The sequence below is a fragment of the Perca flavescens genome, chromosome 9, assembly GCF_004354835.1.
Source record: "Perca flavescens isolate YP-PL-M2 chromosome 9, PFLA_1.0, whole genome shotgun sequence".
NCBI classification, from domain to species: Eukaryota; Metazoa; Chordata; class Actinopteri; order Perciformes; family Percidae; genus Perca; species Perca flavescens.
The window spans coordinates 26,011,988-26,023,741 of NC_041339.1; the positions used below are offsets into that span (position 1 = coordinate 26,011,988).

At 40.8% G+C, this 11,754-nt stretch overlaps 1 protein-coding gene across 2 annotated transcripts in view; it reads right to left on the reverse strand.

Annotated features, from left to right (window-relative positions):
* Window positions 1–11,754, reverse strand: part of ano8b (anoctamin 8b) — a 39,341-nt gene that overhangs the window by 27,159 nt on the left and 428 nt on the right. The gene's annotated exons all lie outside the window — the stretch shown is intronic.

Consider the following 11,754-nt stretch of genomic DNA (forward strand, 5'->3'; position numbering starts at 1 on the left):
CTCTCAGCTCTCCTGCCTTTCCTCTCACTCAGGCTGTCTCTAGAGGTATTTGTCATCATTGTGTACATTGAGCTCCTATGATGCTTTCAAACTAGGCAGAGGAAAAGAAGAGGGGCAATTGTTGATAGTGATACAAATAAACCTGAGTTGTCAAAGTACGTATGCAAAAAACAGCTTTTCAGCTTCAACTTTGTTGAGATCAGTAGCTGTACCAAAACACATCTCTCAGTAAATACTGACATTGAAAGGAGAAGATCATGCTGCAAGTTTCCTTTAAAAGAAAAATGACAGCCAGCTAGGCTCAATATCAGCTGTGTTATGCTTTTTTAAAAAAAGAATGGAATTGAAAACTGGTTTCCTGTAAGTTTCAAAGCTGTATTGCCATTGGCCTGCAAACTGATCTGCTGCTAATTAACAAACTTATTTTTAAAGCCATTAATAAAACTGCTGACATAGTCTTAGAATCTAATTTATCCCAATTACAACTGACACAGAACAGGAAACTAAACTGTATTTTAAATTAAGAACAGTAAAAGAAAGAGAAACAAGACTAAACCCTGTTTTATGGTTCTGCGGAGGCTCCACGCAGAGCTTTCGCCGTAGCCCACGTCAGTGGCCTGATGTTTATACTTGTGCACTGGTGTGTGCGTCGAGCCGGCATATGTGTGCGTGTGTGTGTCTGTGTGTGTGTGTGTGTGTGTGTGTGTGTGTGTGTGTGTGTGTGTGTGTGTGTGTGTGTGTGTGTGTGTGATGGAACGAGCGAGAAGTGAGAGAGTTACGCCGATAAGCTTCGGAGCGAGTACCGACTCTAGAGTCATATTGAGAGAAACAAAGTGTCTCCCCTGTGCTTTCTGACCACGGTGGGAAATCTGTAGCAGGAAAAGTTAACCCTGTCCTTGATTTCATGTTGTTTACGGAGAAGGAGAACCAGGAATTAAGTCGGGGGAAATGCAACGCTACCCAGCCACGACCGTGCGACGTGTAGTTATATTTTTTGAGAGGTGCACGTCAGGCTACGGCGTAGGGTCCGGCGTAGACGCAGAGGGGTCTGCGGAGAGGGGTCCTAATTGAGATTAGGGGCCTTATCTTGCACCCAGCACAGCGCAAAGCCCGACGCAGTTGTCTTTGCTAGTTTAAGACCGACGCAGTTGTCAATTTCCCCTTCCAGCGCCCACATCGTTTAAATAGCAAATGCACCTGCGCCCATCTGTGAGCCCATGGGCGTGCTGGTCTTACAGGGAGGTGTGTTCAGGTTCCTTCTTGGCGTATTGCTCTCTTGAGGCAGCGGAAAGTGTCGTGCCATTGACTAACAAAAACCTGGTCTAAAGTCAATAATGAAGCATTTCTTTGTTATTTTAACAGCACATTAGTAAAATGCGCCTAGGCTCATGCACATTGCATGCACACTATGCTTGTTACACACACACAAACACAGGAAAAAAAAAAAAAAAAAAAAAAAATATATATATATATATATACACACACACATATATATACATACATACATACATACATACATACATATATATATGATCTGCTTGCGCATTTCACGCACAAGAAAAATCCACAAGAAAATCTCTCCTTCCTGCTTAGCAAATACATCATCATAATAACAATGCGCCAAGGTACAAACACGCCTGGCTTTTAAAGGGAATGGAAGATGACACTCTGAGGCGCAAGGGTTGTACTTAGTGTCACACGGACCCTTTTTTCCGTTAAACTAGCAAAAGTGGATTTGTACACGCCCTAAATGCACCTGCGCCATGCGCTTCACGCCGTGCACTTAGATCGTTAAAATAGGGCCCTAGGACTGTCTGTCTTTGGGAAGGAGATAGGAGGTGTCTGTTCCACCTTTGTGACAAATGGGATGAAGATGTCAGTGCTGGTGGATGTCAGAACTCTGGTTTCCTCATTAACAGGCGCGGGGAGGATAATAGGTACTCGTCCTTGGCCTCAAAATAACAATGATTACATGTGATACTGGAGCCACCCGTGGCTGCGGGCCAAGAGAAGGACAAGGCAAGACCATGTAGGAAAAAAAGAGCCACAGTGCTCCCTCAGCAGAATAGTTGAAGTATCACTTTTCCCCCATCCTATTGTCTTTCTCTCCTTTTATCACATTTTGTGTATGCTTCTCACTTATCTGAGTGATTTGTATTATCTAATTTGCCTCCTTCATGTGCCACTCTCTCTCTCTTTTTGCCATGTCGGCTAATCAGTGGGTCATATTCGGTGAAATGGTTAATTTGGGTCAGCTTCCTCACTGAAAAAGCAGAGAAGCAGGGATTGAGCTGTCATATCTGTAATAAAGCTAGTGTTAAATGAGGGAAATTATGCAGTCTACTATTCAGTCAGGTAGCAATAATGAATTGAAGCCAGTGTTGAATCCCTTTCATGCCCAGTCGATGCAGACTACTCACTCCTTCAGACCACAGACTGGTTATCTAACTGGCTGAATTGAGCATTGTCAAGGGGGGGATTACGAATTATGAATAAGCGAGTGGTGATGATGAATATAGTGGAGTGAATGGCAGCCTTTGTGGAGCAAACAGACCTCCTTGTTGAGTAGTGGGAGACTGCCAAAGTGGAGGAAGGGTTTTCTGATTAACACAGAACAAAAGGGACCCATATTACACACAGCAACAATGCAAACACATGCTAGTGGCCATTTTTGTTTTCTGTAGAACAGGTTAAGGATCACTGCAGCACCATGGCATGTTTGGAAGATATCCAGTTGGATACTTGGATATAGCAAAATACCTCAAAAAAATCAAATGAAATGGAGTTGATAATATTATGAATATATTCATACACTTATTCGCTTTCTTGTCGAGAGTTAGATGAGGGGATTGATACCGCTCTCATATCTGTGGGTTTTAATATGAAGCTGGAGTCAGCAGCCGGTTAGCTTAGCATAACTGGACTGGAAGCAGCTATCCCTACTCTTTTTTTGTGTGTGTTGTTTTTACAGATTCAACAAACAACATATAACGGGTAATAAATTAGCTTTAGAAGAGTTGGCAGGCAGATTTTGTTACCTTGCAGAGCCATGCTGTTACCCCAGTTTCCAGTGTTTATACTAAACTAAGCCAACCAGCTGCAACTTCATTTTGAACACAAACAAGAGCGGTATCGATCTCCTCATCTATTGCCAAGAAAGCAAATACACAACATATTCCCCAAAATATGTTACTATTTTTATAACTTGAAAGTTGCAAATTGAATCACTACACAAACATGTTTCGTATTCAGAGCGCACAGAGGGTCATATGGAGGACCTAACAACTCAGACATTCAGAGAAAACAGGCTCATACATTTTTAAGGAGCTTTAACAGAGGGCATTAGTGTCTAATGCCTGTTACTGTACATCTGACTGACTGTGCCAGAGTCAAACCTAGCAACCTTTTGTCTGGGAAAGTTGTTTTAGAGAGGTTAATTAAACTATGGGATAGAAATTAGATTACTTGAGATAATTATAATCATTAGATGATCAGGCACTTTAGTGTAGTGAGACGTTCCAATAAGTGTCAGGCAAACTGGGTATTTCTATTCACATCAGACATTGTGCTGGGAGCTATAGTAATAGAAGAAGAAAGGATAATAAAAGAGTGGATTTAGAGAAAAGATACTGTGAGTCTGTCAGTCAGTCTCATGGCTGTGGATTAACCGATATAAAATGGTACGATATTCTATTCCTGGACAGGAAAGATGGAAGGGAGGCTCTGAGTCAGATCAATACCCAGAGGAACCAGCGATTGTTGTACATTACTACACCATTCCTCCCATTTCCTTTCCCACTCAATGACAAGCAGAGGAAGACATCTTTAATGACTTAGTCAGCTTTGATTTCTCGCCTTTCAAAAAAGAGCTCGAGGAAGATCTATGCAGCATTTCATTCTGGTTTATTTAGCTCTGGAGTTTCTACAGAGGGATGTTACACAAGTCGTACTGTAAAAGCAGCATAGGAAGTGCAACATGTTTTTTTCATCAAAATGTATCATGAAATGAAACTAGTGCAGGATTCAGCAAATTCAACTGGAGCGACTGATTTTACTGTTTTTCTGTCGCTGCATAGAGTTAATGAAGCCTCCGCAGTTTAAAAAAGAGGCTAATTAATGACCCTTCTCTATGTTAATGGAGACACACTCAAAGACCTTCACACAAACAACAGGCTGTTGAGACTTGTGTGCTTCCATAAACAATGATCAGGAGGAAAGTGAAAAACTGGAGATATTACAACAGTGGCAATTCATTTTCCTTGACAGACAATTTCTTCAGGCATCATCCGAAACATTGCATAATCGCAGCCCTCTCATAGCACTTTTCCAAGGGACATAACAGGAGTAAAATACAGCAAGCCAAAAAAAACAAAAAAAACCACCAGCACTAGAATCATGATTCTCAGAGTAAATTACAAAAAGGTGTGTACGAAAAGCCAACAAAGCAGGCATGTTGCTGCAGACGGCATGCAGATGTTCTTTTCATACGAGATGGTGTGGACTGAACAGTAAACAAAAAGACAAAGAAAAAGGAGGAAATATAGGTGCAAAGGCAGAGGAAGTATATGAGAAGGAAACTGAATAACAGCCTGTACTTTACTGTTGAAGGCGTTCATCAGTCAATATTGACAATGTGCAAATATATGAGCTGAAACAACATGTCCCCCCCTTGGTTGTGAAAAGACTTTCACCACGTTAAAATTCTTATTGAAGGCATGGGCTAGAATCTGACTGAACCTTTCAGATGAGGATAAAAGATGCAAAACATAAGTGTACAAAAAGTAGAAAAAAAAAGCTTCCACAGATATCAGACTGAATTATGGGAAACTGTGTATAAAATGATGCACAAGACATCAAGAATATTTCCACTTGATGAAATGGTGCAATCAATAAAACAAGTACAGTCTTTGGTTTTAATCCTTCATTCAATGTAAATATGAAATGGCTTCAATGACGAGCTGGAACAAGCTGATACAAAATATATATATACAAATACTGTTAGACGATTCAATATTTTTTCCAACCTGAAAATTCCTTCTGGGTAATGTAAAAGAAATGTAAGGGTTAATCTAAGGTGTAACAGACTCCTTTAATCTTATGAAATTTGAATCCCACTATGGCCACGCCAAGACCCGCCCTTCAATAGCATTTATTGGCCAGGCGTCCATGCTTACGCAAGGTTATGTAACCCCATTTGTACAGGTCCTATTCTCTGACCACCGGGCTATTCTAACCTTAACTCCTCGAGGTCAAATGCCTAACCCCAACCAATCGAGCTGCTTCGTAGGGCGGGTTTTGGTGTGGCCATAGTGGGATTCGTAATTTCCTTTCCTGCCCTACACCATTACCAAACAAGAAAAAGGTGAAGATTACCACCTCTCTACCTACCAAAAAATTTAAAAAATATAGCGGCTAAATAAAACCCTTTCACAGGAGGGAGTTGAGAGGGAAACAAGAATCATAGAAAGAATGAAGACCTACAATACTGACTGTGCTTTAAGATTCCCTAGCTTCCCATTGACTGGCTCTGTGCTAACACTGACATGGATAATATGTTGAGTTATTAGCTGCAGGAGAAAGAGCTTTTCTCCCCCATGTGTTGTACGTTATACTTTCATAGGCCTCAAGCCTTCTCTAGAGGCTGGAGAATAGCTAATGTGGAGCAATTCCCCACGACTGAGGCTAAAAACAGCATTCTTCACCCTGGTCATTGTACTTCTCCTGGCTTTGCTTAGCAACTACATCAAATCAAAGGCCTAGTACAGTCACAGAGGATAAAGGACAGGGTGACCGAATGTACTTCAATCCTACTTTTTCCTTCAGGAATGCAATATCGGTTACACACAGGAGGAGGCTGGTTATTGACTTTGCTTTGATCCCAGAGAATGCAGCCTAAACTCACCAATAAGGTCTCTGCGACATGTCACTGCTTCTACACAAGGCAGGAGGCAGGCGACACCAGCAGCTCTCTCTCTCTCTCTCTCTCTCTCTCTCTCTCTCTCTCTCTCTCTCTCTCTCTCTCTCTCTCTCTCTCTCTCTCTCTGCTTGGAGTGCATTAAGCTCTGGAGTGTGCATTATCATTTTCTGCTTACAGTTTGATAATCTCCACAGCTATAAATGGAAAAAGTGTAAATTTCCTGAGAGCATGAATGGGGATTTAGAAATTGGTTGGCTAGAAGCAAAGATGCATTATGGGTGATATGATTATGCCATTTAAAACTTGAGAATCTAGGGCAAGTGAATCACCACTGGCAAGACAGATGCTTTATCACAACTCTGGGAAAGAGAAATTTCCTCAAACATACTGGACATAGGTATTTCCACAGCAGTTACAGGGGGTGGCGTCTCCTGAAGGACTCTGATAGTGCAGGTGGTACATGTATGGGATCATCTCTACATTTAGAAAACCAAGCCAACAAGAATCAGGTAACAAAAGGGCACACTGAGCTGTTGGTGGGAGGGTGCAGCCACACAGATCCTTTACTAAACGGATATAAGTTCAACAGAGCGTGCTGCTCTCGGTTTGTTTAAGAATGTTTTTGATGCAAGAAACACTCTACTGTTTAACATATCAATCATAGTCTTTTTCCAAATGTATAATATAAATACCACATGGTGTGGAACTCGTTTTCTGTGTAGGTAACATGAGGGCAGGGAACTGAATGACTGTAACTGATAGCGGAAACACTGAAGTTTGACATTGATGAAGAAACTGTATTAAAGGGTTCAAGTTACAGTTTTTGACATCAATTTAAAATTTATTATTTCCTTTTAATAGTGTTGTGTGGCTGTGGTGGTTTAGTTAGTCTTTTGCCTTTTTGATATTAGCTTTTTTAAGGCACCCCTTTTGTTCTCACTCAGGAATGCAGTTTCCAGTTGTACCTGGTTGTGTAATTGAATAATATTAAAAAATCCATGTGTGCTAAAGGCTGAGTAGTTGTATTAGTTCAAGTGTATGACTACTTTATTGAACCCAGATTAGATTTAATTCAGAGTCAACGTGAGCAAGAGGAGAGGAAATATCCGGAACTTTTTGGATTTAGGATTTAGAGATGATAATGCAGCCTGTATTTTCTGTGGTTATCATGACGGCTTCATACTGAGCAGGATAGTAAGAGTATTGGTGGGTTTTTCATGTATGTGCTGTTGTATTAAGAAAGCAGAGGGAGGTCAGGATGGCAGGATTTAGTAGCAAAGAGGTGAGTTACAAAGGGGAGGGGACTGCACTAAAAGACATATGCCATCATTCCAGATATTTAGGCAAATAGTATCTTCAGAAATTGATGGGATGCACAACAATCATACCCTACGGTTCTCAACTAATATGCTAGGACTTTTAGTAACATGTCAAATAAAGTGACTGCAGACATTACGGTAAACAAGCTTACTGAAGCACTCTTGTGTTTCTTGCAGCAGAAAGATGAGTTTGGGTAGTTTGAATGAGCAGATACAGCCACTATGCCTGGAGATAGACCATTTAACGAGTACCGGCCACACAAACTAACATCTATTAAAATGATTGAAGCCCTAACTGCAGTGTTTACCTTCATCTGACCAGCACCTACTTCACTGTAATGATTTTAATTATAAGGCAAGGCAAGCTGCTCATAATAAATATGAAAGCGTTATCACAGAAAGGCCAGCCACTTAAATGTTATAGTTAGTCTGATGGTCTGATTAATTTAATTCTATCATGAAATGTCTTCCCCCGTCAAGAGCTGGTTCACCAGAGTAATCTGTGAGATGTGTGTTTGACCGTTCAGGTTAATAAAGCTCTAACATTACTAGCACCAAGGTCACCCCACATAGAGATGATTCTCCTCCCTCGCTAATGCAGCTAATGTGCAGCTCAGTTCTTATTCTAGAGGGGGAGAGGAGAAGGAGAACAGGAAAGATATCTCTATGAAGCAGTCAATGAGTAACTATGTAGAGATAGGCAAAGAGATGCAGAGAGAGGAGAGAGAGGCATTAAGTTCAGAGTCATTAGACACAACACACTGCTGTCATTATACCATACTGCATTACATTCATCAGCTCCTTCATTAATGAAGCTGTGGGAGGGCACAAAACCAATGGCTCAGTCTGTCTGCTGCTGTGAAAAACCGCTCATCTTTTGGGAAGTTCAGTGTGATGCTTTTTCCTCTCAACACTGCCCTGCCTTACACTGCTGTATTTAAAGCAACCTGTGTGACACTGAACCTGACTAAATCTGTCTGAAGCAAAGCTGAGGTATTCTACTGTGAGAACGAGAGAGCTAGAGTCCTGCTGGCCAAGCTTCTGTAGATGAGTGCAGATCCCTGCTTAATACATTTTACTCATGCATTTTGCAGACTATACATTGCATGTATTAATGCCAAGCATCAAGGATGGAGTTAACCCTTCATATCCCACTGCCTCAGAAAAGACCTGAAAAACTATCATTTTAGATTGACGTTACTTGCTAAACGAAAAGAGAAACTACTCAGTTGTCATCTCCACATTATCTTATTAAGCCCCAAATTTCAGCAGCCCTTGACATTTTTTATTATATAGTATTAATTAAACCTGAAGATGAAATAAAGAATACAAGTAAAAATGTAATTTATAGTATAATAGAGGGAGGTAAAATCGCACGGATGTTCGAGAATGTATTCAGAGACACAACATTTCAGGCTGCAACCCTTCATCATCACAGCTTTTTCCAATGTAAGAATAAATCTTACCGTATATCCTAACAAACGTCCTAAATCTTAAACCACTGCGCTGTCTGATGGGGCTACCACAAATTACATGACCTGATTTCCATAACACAGAATCTTATCAACACTGGCCTCAGAGGTAATACAAACTAATTGGTGCGACTTTAACATTGCGATTTCTAATGATGGGCACTTAATTAATCTTTGAAACACGGGCTTGTGAGTGTTGGAACTACAAAGGAAGATGGCTGAGAGGATCAAAGTCATTCCAGTATACTATGGAGGGATTAGGAAAATGTGGTGGAGGCATTGGGACAATCAAGCATCCAAGCCTCCAGTGAGAAAAATATTTCCAGGCTGCAACCAAAATCTCAGCTGGAGAAATCACCCTGACTTCCCACTGTGACATGTGTGAGGGCAGTTATGTGATATCATGGTAATCCCACTGAAGTCCACAAACCCAATCCTTCTGCCTCATGACCCATGCTAAGAAGGCAAGTGGGGGCAAGAGGTTTCAAGAAGGCAAGACAGTCACTGCTCGTTACATTTCTGATACTCATCCTATCTTTGTTCTTTTAACAACAAACTGTGATGTTATTCTTGTATTGTCTGGAATGCAAGTCTTCAGTATAGACATATCATCATCCCTAAGGCTATCGTTTATGCTTTCACTGTCAGATATAATTTATTTCTCCAAAAAAGAACAAAAACAGACAGGAGGCGCTACTTGGATTTGAGAGCTATTTCACACAAAGCAGGTGGTCCTGATGCACGGGGAGGCAAATTCTGTCCACAAAAAAGGTAATGTTTCCCCAAAAAACTATAGTGGCTTCAAGATTTATTTTCTTCTTCTTTATTATTTTCTTTTTTTTTCTTTTTATTTCCTCCGCCATGGAGGTTATGTTTTTAGCTTGGTTTTTTGGTTTGTTTGTCTTCAGCAAGATTACGCAAAAACTACTGGCCTGATTTTTATTAAGTGTAGCATCGGCCAAGGAAGATCCCATTCCATTTTGGAGAGGGGGCGGATACACAAATTATTCTTTTTTTACTTTCGTTAGCATTGCGAGATAGGGCATTTGTGCTGCATTCATGTGATGTGGAAATTCACACTACATTAACATTGTGAGATAGGGCATGCCTTGGCGGCGATCTGCACTCTCTGAGTGCCCTTCTAGTGATAAGTTATGTTTTTGGTGGGGGTTATTTTATTTGTATTAGTTGAGTACTCTTTCAAGAAATTAACAGGTGTAATGAATGAGCAGCATGTGGCTGTGAAAATTCTCACGAGTGTATGAAGCTTGTATTTACACTATTCACTTCTGTGTGTGATTGTTTGACCCTGCAGTCAAAATGCATTGCTGTTGTTTGTAATAATGTTGCCACTATATTGAGGCTTTTTAACTGTTTTTCAGGGGAATTTACTTTCCCTCTCTTGTTGACATAATTTCCCCCAATTTAGTGGTGTGCTAAAACAAAGTATCTCAAACCTTTTTTCAAGGACCCCAAGACAAATTAGGCCTATGTATGTAGGGCTGAGTATCATTTAAAATCCTTTCTTCCTTTAACAAAATTGGCAAAGGTGTTTTCAAATGTCTTAGCACATGCAAAACCATTGCCTAAATACAATTGGCAAACTTCTGATTTTAAATCAGGAACTATCTCAACGAAAAAGGAAACAAGATTACAAATCTGTCCAGGCATCTGACACCACCTTTCATTACTTGACAGTTTTGGATACTTTACTACAGATACATTTCAGTCACTACAAAAAGGTATTGAGTTTTGATACCCAGCCCTACACATTTTTTTTTATCACTGCTCCCCCTTTTTAAGGGTTTGGTATGTAAACTCTTATGTGAGGAGATCTTTGCTATCTGCTTCTACCCTTCTAGATTTAGAGTCCCAGTCCTCATCTTTATACCCAGTACTGCTTTCTAGCAAGTAAAGTAAAGTTGAACTAATCTTCACTTTGCAGACCCTCCACCCTCCTGTAACCCATTTAAGGAACTGAGATGGCACCAATGGGTGCATCAGACTGCTCTTCTAGTCATCAGCTCAGGTTATCTCGACCAAGTGTGGAAAGGAGCGCTCATCTGCTGACAGCCCACTGCTCCACTGCATCACTTTCCAGCAGTACTCACAGGGAGCACAGAGGCAGTCTCTGCACAGGAAAACAACCCTGGCTCGGCAGCTGAGGCTCTCTACCCGGGCTAATATTGTGTTCTGTTCTAAAAATAGCCTTAATAACAATTCTCGCAACAAGACAACTATAAATTTGGTCTATCCTGATCCCTTATCAGTGTCATGGATTGTAAACAGAAATCATGGTTGTTATTTGTTATTGTTATAAAAGGTAGATAATACTATCATTTTAGGACTCCCTAAATAGTAATATACTGTAGGGACAGCAGCACTGGGGTAAAAACCACACTACACATACAATGGTACCAGATTATGGCAATATTATTGTGAGAAGGGCAGCCTTTATGGCTTAACCCTCATTCAAATTCACATGCACCTGCTCTATCCAATAGCATGGCAACTGACTGAGGCAGTAACGTGGAAATAGACAGTGGCAGTCTGTAGTGGTCTATAGTCAGGCTACAATAGTTTAGAAATCCCTAGATGAAGTTAATAAACATTTGGTTACCTGGCAGATCTCATTATACAGAACTGAACGGAAACCCCATAAATAAAAAACAACAGTCAATCGCTGCCTACAAGCAGCCTATAAAGATGCTGTGGGAGGGGGACTATTGCAGCAATTACTACAAGTAGGCTATCCCTAGGGATTACTGTGGAAATAGGTTTGTCATAACAGGAGGTAACCAAGAATAAGGTCAAAACCAGACTATGCCGAAATGTAGCCATGTTCCTAGTAGGCTGGTTCATTAAAAAACACATCAAAACACAAAAAGCAGCCGCTATAGATACATGCAATACAAGTCAAAGCCATTGCAGGCCTTTAGTCTAATCAAGTGGCAATTTTGGGACGCCCTCGTGGAGACAAAAGAACAGTGCCGCGAGGTGATGATGGTGCGGTGCTCGTCTCGTTTCCCAACATCACGTCCACCTG